Source organism: Gymnoscopelus braueri (genome assembly GCF_963280865.1).
Source record: "Gymnoscopelus braueri genome assembly, chromosome: 6".
Lineage (NCBI taxonomy): Eukaryota > Metazoa > Chordata > Actinopteri > Myctophiformes > Myctophidae > Gymnoscopelus > Gymnoscopelus braueri.
The window spans coordinates 55869670-55878388 of record NC_137607.1 but is presented as its reverse complement, the minus strand read 5'-3'; positions in this window follow the sequence as shown (position 1 = coordinate 55878388).

The window sequence follows — 8719 nt, the reverse complement described above, 5'->3', positions numbered from 1 at the left end:
AATTAATTATGGCACATTCATCACTCAGGCTATGGGATAAGCATCCCACGACTCAACACCAGAAATGACTCCACCCCCCACTGTTTACTGTACAATATGTTTTATTGCTAATAGTGTTGATGATGTCTGGTATATTATTATGTCTTTAAATGTCTCTATGAATTGAATACACAGGACCACAATGGCCCCCTCAGGGCTTTTTGTGTTATCCTTTTAGCACCATTGTATAATCGTACCACTGTACTATTTGCAAACTGTTAATAAAGTATTCAATCAATCAATCAATCAGTAACTAACCAATTACAATAGTGTTTTCTTGTCATACCAGATCTAGCCAATTGCATAAATACACGTTTGTCGGTGTGAGCAGATGATCGGCAAAGCAGAGAGAAAGATGGAGAGATGGAGACAGTGGCCCTCATTTATCAATGGAGCGTATAAACCGGCTTATATTTTTCCATATATTCGGCGGTTGGGTCGGAGCCTTGATAAATGTCACGGCTGAAACCGAGCGTCATTTAAATAACACGCCCTTAAATATTCTCGAAACGCCCTGATTTTATGACATGGAGAACCAGAATACGACCAAATAAAACATGGGAAGCCAAAAGAGTTTTGCCGGCTCGCCTCGCCTCGCTGCCTGTCAAGTCACACACGCACACGCACACGCCTCTCTCTCTCACACACACACATACACACACACGCCCAACTGTGTCTTTCATGTAATCCGTAGCGGTACAATCTTTGTCACGCAGGCTTGTAGCCTACATGAATGACATATTATGATACCAATCACATCGCCATGAATGGGGTTTGTATATTAATGTATTTAACCAAGCAGTCATGTAGGATATTCCCATAGAGGTATAATATAGGATATTCCCCGTGAGACTCGGACGGGCGGCAGTGATCCCGTGCTGCCACGTTAATAAGAGATTCGATCGTCGGGTTTATATCCTTAACCCAGCCAGGTTGTGTAGCCTACATAACTCTCTATGACATAACTCCATAACATAGGACAAGCTACTGTAAGTTTGTAGACCTCACTGTCCATGAAAAGATGGTCGGGGCTCCCGAAAATCCTCTCGCAGAAGCGCTCGTATATTTTGAAAATAGCAGATCTACAAGCTCACGACGAGTCGGGATGGGACCTGTTGTGAGCTTGTAGATCTGCTATTTTCAAATAGCCAATGCAGCCAGATCTGCAAGCTTAACCAAATGACTGTTAAAGCAGTTTGTTTAAATTACTTTATAAAATGTTATATTTTCACAGGGATTATTTATTAGTGTAGATATACATTTAGGAGTGGATTATGTGTCCAGATGCCTGTCAGACAGTCAGACAATCCTGCTCCGCAGGTCTAGAATGGAATAAACGGGCGCAGCCAAAGTCAACAACTGCTATCGACCAGACGTGAGATCTCAGCGTACGGTAGGATGAAGCCAACGTCAGGATATATTGATAAATGCCGAAAGTTGCGGTGATCTCGCCGTACGCCCATTATTTGGTCTGCGCGCGTTGATAAATGAGGGCCATTGGCCATCACGTCTGGTCGATAGCAGTTGTTGACTTTGGCTACTTTATAACATTTTATAAAGTAATTTAAACAAACAGCTTTAACAGTCATTCGGTTAAGCTTGCAGATCTGGCTGCATTGGCTATTTGAAAATGGCAGATCTACAAGCTCACAACAGGTCCCATCCCGACGCGTTGTGAGCTTGTAGATCTGCTATTTTCAAAATATACGAGCGCTTCTGCGAGAGGATTTTCGGGAGCCCCGACCATCTTTTCATGGACAGTGAGGTCTACAAACTTACAGTAGCTTGTCCTATGTTATGGAGTTATGTCATAGAGAGTTATGTAGGCTACACAACCTGGCTGGGTTAAGGATATAAACCCGACGATCGAATCTCTTATTAACGTGGCAGCACGGGATCACTGCCGCCCTTCCGAGTCTCACGGGAATATCCTATATTATACCTCTATGGGAATATCCTACATGACTGCTTGTGCACTGCTCGGTATGGGTTAAATAAATTAATATACAAACCCTATTCATGGCGATGTGATTAGTATCATAATATGTCATTCATGTAGGCTACAAGCCTACGTGACAAAGATTGTACCGCTACGGATTACATGAAAGACACAGTTGGGCGTGTGTGTGTATGTGTGTGTGAGAGAGAGAGAGGCGTGTGCGTGTGCGTGTGTGACTTGACAGGTAGCGAGGCGAGCCGGCGAAACTTGGCTTCCCATGCTTTATTTGGTCGTATTCTGGTTCTCCATGTCGAAAAATCAGGGCGTTTCGAGAATATTTAAGGGCGTGTTATTTAAATGACGCTCGGTTTCAGCCGTGACATTTATCAAGGCTCCGACCCAATGTACGCTAGGATTGGCTGTGTAGGATTCGTTGATAAATGTGACTTCGACGTTGGTGTACGGCCGAATATATGGAAAAATATAAGCCAGTTTATACGCTCCGTTGATAAATGAGGGCCATTGTGTATGAGAGAGAGAGAGGACGACAGTAGAGATGATAACGTAGCCTACTGGTAATCACACGCCATGAATGGGGTTTGTATATTAAGTCTTTCATGGCTGTAGGTAGAAATTGTACTGCATTCTATTGCTATTATTATTATGGTATCCCTCCTGGCTGAGATTTTGTTCTCTACTGTGAGTGTGCACCTTTTTTATTTTTTATTTGACATATTCAAGATGAGTTCACAAAAAACAAACCGCTTCATTCGGCTGTTTTGCAAGGCTAATTGCCAGACCTCCTGTTTTGCCATTTGGCAGTCTGTTTAGCCACATTAACCCTGGTGACCCTATTTTGGGCACGTCTTTATAATGTAGGTGAAAAGGTTCACAATTTGTCAAGATTCTTTGAAAAAAAAGTTTAAAAAAAAAAAAGTTGTGAAAATAGCTGATCTAAAGCTTTGAAGTATAATATTAAGAACGTAAAGATTAGTAAAACAGTTTTACAGGCTGTTTGGGCCATTGCCATTTGTTGTGCTGAGCAGCAGAGCAAAAATGTTTTGCTTTTAACAGCATGGCTCTGCAGGAGGCTGGCTGTCTATAAGAGGGTCAGTCTATGTGTCTGTCTGTGTTTGTCTGGAGCTAATATCGCAAACCACTGGACCAATCACCAGCACCAATTTTCTTATGCACACTGCCAGTAGGCTAACGCAGTAGATACCTCAGTACCTGAATTACAACAAATAGTATTTCCTGCAACAACAAAAAAAGTTTTGATTCATACAACTTCGGCAACTCTGACACAAAATGTAATTTATTTAATATCCATTCAAAATTCAAAATCCATTAGTGCTTAACAGATGTTTCTCAAATCATACCCTTTTTTTTGCTTTACAGCATACTGTGGAAGTATTATACTTAATCCCCATTACAATATGGAAATTAAATTCTGAAGACACCATAGCATCATGTGTACATAGTATTTACAAATCAATTCATCCGCTTTGGTCTGAAGACATAAACACACGCGCGCACGCACGTACGCACACACGCACACAATTATATACGTACTATGAACTCATGGCAGCAGACAGACAATGAGGCAACATACAATGCATATATTTTCTGAAATACGTTCATCTCCTTCTTTCATCTCCATTAGACTCAGTGTGATGAATTTGAAAAGCCTCCACACATAACAATAAAGCTAGATAGTAATTGTTCAATTGTTTAAATATTCTTGCAGTCATACTGGGGAAAAAACAAATTCAAAATATATTCATGAGAAAGATATGTTTTAAGAGTAAAAAAGTAAAAACAATTTACAGTAAATTAGAATAACAAAATAGAAAAACATTATGTTGAATAAGAAGCTTATACTAGAACCCCAGCATGCCTATTCTGGGGGGAACATTCACCAAAGAATTGCAGATCTACACGACGCGCTGTGAGCTTGTAGATGGGCCATTTTTGACGACGACATTTGTTGTAGACGGGAAAAACGGTCCAAGTACAGTTGAAACTCAGCTCCATTTTACTAAGAACAGAGGTTTTCGGTCATGGGGACCCTGAATTGCCTTCAACTGCAGTTTCTGGTGTAAATTAGTCCCTGATTTAGACATCTACAATACAAACTGGTCATGGAACCCCAGTACCAAAATGGAGAGCTGTGCTTAGTCATGGTCCAGTCCTTTATAACAAACGGAATCCTGAGTATTCTACAGTAGTAACTACTGTTACTACTGTAGAACTGCAGATGTGATATGAATGTGGAGGGGGGGGGGTTCTCACTTCATCCCATTCAGGACTGACTGTTGTTCTTCATAAGTTTAGGCCGGTACAGTGATCCCACTCAAAAGTAACAGTATGACCCCAGCAGGTAGGTGAGGCCCAAATTGTCGATGGCGGTGATACGAAGATTATTGCTGATGAAGTGCAGAGTAGCGTTGTCCTTCTTACTGAGGTGCACCACCTTGTGGAGCCCCGTACATTCCTTCTTAGCCGTGGGTGCATGCATGGTGAAATCACTGGTGAAATTGCGGTCGGCTCCCTTAACTTGTAGACTCAGATTCCCGTTGCCAACGCCTTCAACGCCTTCATAGCACACATTCATGTACAAGATGTACGGTCCGGTACATTTGATGTTGATCTGGTTGTTGTTATTCACATCCATCTGGTTGTTATTCTGACCATCTAGCACAAGCTCGACTCCCGTGCTAGCATACATGTTAGCTGTAGGAAGGGCAAAGGAAAACCGAATGACTGAGAGTGAGATAGAGGGACTATCTATTATATAACACACTTCTAGTAATATAAAAGACACAACACAGTTTATATTTTCTCTGTCTTGGTTTATAAAGATATTTCTTAAATGACTCACCAATTGGTCCAAATCTTATGTAGATACCTTTGCCCTCATGCCTGTTGGACTCCTGGAAAGACATAAGAACACATAACAGTTAGGCACTGGGAAGGTATATACTGTATGTGTATACACACGCACACACACACACACACACACACACACACACACACACACACTGACACACACACAAGACATACCGACACAAGTCTTGCCGTCGGTGCTGAACTGGTAACCATGGTGACACTGGCATCGGAACGTTCCTGGTTCCACACACACACACACACACACACAATATACAGTACATATATACACATCACAACGCATTGTGAGCTTGTAGGTCGGCTATTTAAAAAAAACAATCCTGTGGAAGAGTTCTGAAACATTTTAACAACACAAATCTTGTATGGGGGACCCTGGCAAAAAAACTACTACTACTGTTATTATTATGTTTCCTGCTGTTGGATGTCTCAATAAACCTTTAACCTGGCATGAAACTTTTGTTCACTATGGAATGAATAGTATTTTTTGATGACGTCATAAGTATACTGTACCTTGGCTCACTAAACAATCAATAATCTATATATCTATCTATCTATTTATACATTTTAAGGTGCAGTGACTGAATGCAAGAGGATAATAATCATTAGGCATCATTAAAACCTCCTATGGTAAGGCAGGCTTAAAAACACAAGCCAATTCACTATGATAGTTTTATCCTCAAAACGAGCTGCTCTGTTTCTGAAAGGTCTGACAGAGAGGAGAGAGTGGGAAAGAGAGAAATAGATTGATAAGGAGCCTATAGCGCAGCATATAACTTGAAGCTATCACTATTTTTTTGATTGAAGAGAGTGCACCATCTTGAATCATTAAAAAGTCCAAAAGTAAAATTATTTCATAATATTGTTCTATTGTTCTATCTTTCTTTCCTGGCTACTGATTATTTTAAGATCGAACCGAAAATACAGTCTTGAACTGTTTTAGATTAGTTTGGATGAGGGCAAAATTATTATAATATGCAACATATTCTATATTCTAGAAATTATTAACTAGCATTTAAAATGGGTTGCATTTTTGTCCCTTTCTGTGCTGTAAACTGAACACCAGAATGGATTGTTCTATTCATTCTTCAAAACCTACAAGTCTTCGGTGAATTCAAGCACTGCCAGAGAGCATGGGTGAACGCTTGAATGAATGAATGAAATGAATGAACAAAGATGAATGAATCTACTGTATGACGTATGTATGAATGAAAGAACAGTTGAGCAACTACAAATCAACAGATTAATGTATCACTTGGAGCACAAAGAAAAACTCACACCTGTACATTCACCCAGCCAATACAAGGCAGTTTGTGAATTTCCATATTGACAGGCAGAGGTGTCCTAGCTGTGTCATACTGAATCCACAGGTTTTAGCCTACACAGTAAGTGTAGTGACTATGTACAGTAGTCTATATCTTGTGGTGGGGGGACATGAAAGTTCAGTAACCCAATAACTAATGCAGTGACCAAGTAAACCTAAATCGATAAAAATAAATCACAAAAAAAATATTGAAAAACTATTTGGTTTGTAGTGTAAACTATATATATATATATATATATATATATATATATATATATATATATATATATATATATATATATATATATATATATATTGGAAGGACAAACAGACAGCAACATTACCAGTGGTGTAAAGTAACTAAAGTACTAGTACTAGTTTTCAGTACTTTAGTACCACTACATCTCAGAGGCAAATATTGTACTACTGTAAGTATACTTACTTTACTTTGGATTAGATTTGGATTATTATTACAAAACGTACATTAACCACTTCAGCCCTATTTAAACTTTGACTATTTGAAAAAAAATAGCCGATCTACAAGCTCACAATGAGTCGCCATAATGTGAGCTTGTAGATCTGCTATTTTCAGATTTGTATTTAAAGATTTGTATACATTTTAAAAGTTGTGAAATGGGACATTCTGTATAATGAGTACTTTCTACTTTTGGTACTTTAAGTACATTTTGATACCAATACTTTTGTACTTTTACTTAAGTAAATTTTGAATTCCAGACTTTTACTTGTACATTGCGGTATTGATTTACTTTTACTTAAGTGAAAAAACACTTTTTACACCACTGAATATATCACAACAAAATTATAATCGAAAAACAATTTCATTTGTAGTGTCTACTCTTAGTTTTAAAAAAAAATCATCAATTATAACAAAACCCAAATTGGGAGGACAGAGCACTCACCTGTTGGGGAGCGTTCCAGTGCACATAGAGAGTGACTGCCAGGCACAGAGCCACCAGCAGGTTCTGCGCGGTCACCACCAGCGCCAGTCTCCATCTGCTGCTGCGGCTGCGTCGTGACCGCTGCGGCTGCTGCGTGCGTTTCTCCACGCCTGGAGGAGCCTTGTGCGAAGAAGGCACGTTATCGTACACGACAGCATCCATCGAATATCTCTGCATCAATGAACTGTTAGGCTCCTCACACCGACGTTTTTGACACGAGTGGGCATGATCAGAAAGGAGGGACTGACTGGAGGAAAACAAAAAAATCCCCATGATGATGATGCATGATCAAATAAAAAAAAATTGGTCCTGATCCTGTGTTTGTTGTGTGTGTGTGTGTGTGTGTGTGTGTGTGTGCGCGCGCGCGCGCGCGCGCGCGCTGGGTAGCGAGAGTGAAAGAGAGAGATATAGATCAGTGATCACATAGGCCTACTAGAAACCAGGAGTAGCAGGCTACAGGTGCTTTATGGCTGCATTCGTATACTAGCGGCCACTGGTTCCCAAACTCTGGGTCCGGGACCCATTTGTGGGTCAGACACATTTTCATGGGTCACCAGTAAATATCCCTACATTTTTAGTTAACTACTTTTTTTTTTAAATTATGATTAAAAAACAAAATCTATCCCCAAAAATGCTAATGTAAACAAATGCAATGATTTTTCAAAAGAATTTCGTAAAGAAATAAAATGTATCAAACAAATTCCATTAATTAGAAAACAATGCTTAAGAAGTAGTGAAAATAACCGATCTACATGCTGCTGTGAGCTTGTAGATCTACTATTTTCACTAGTTTGGGTCCCAGGGGGGAGACATCAAATTTCTCTTTTGGGTCTCGAGCGAGCCCTGAAACATGACTGTCATAACAGACGCGCGTGACATCTTGAAAACGTCAGAATCATAAATACGTCTACGAGAGTTGTATTCTACAGCTAGAGCGTCATGTCAGCCATGGCTATAGGTCTCGAGCTAAAAGGTTTGGGAACCAGTTTACTAGGCTAAAAGTTCACCTTTAGAATTGGTACGCAAGCAAGGGTGACGTCTGGCATGAATGGCCACTTTATTTAATTTGTCATTTGCAAATTTGCGTCCTAAAGATCCCTAGCCCCTTTCTTCCTGAGTGGTAATCAGTCTTAGCCTTAATGTGGTGCCAAACCCAGCCCAACTCCGAGAAGGATTGAGCGCCAGTAATCAAAGTTGGTTGGCTAAGGACCAGATCCTCCCTGGCAGAGAGAAAGACCCTGGCTGGGTTCCAATACAGAGCATCTGCCCTTTATGTTCCTACTCTCTCCATCTAGTCCTCCTCCTCTCTGGACGGACGTACCCTCCCTGGGTTCACAGACGGTCAAAAGACACAGGCGTGCGTGTACACAAAATGCAACTCTGTCTGCTGCCTGCAAATTTGTAAGTGAGTGTGCACTCTTTATATTGATGCACACGCTGTATTGTTCACATTGTTATATAGTCCCTGCGAGAATGTGCCTTTTAGCGGCTGGAAATCAGTACAGAGCCATGTAGTAGGTTGCAACCAGAAGGTGTTTGTATTCACCAGAGACAATACATACAGGGCATGAACAT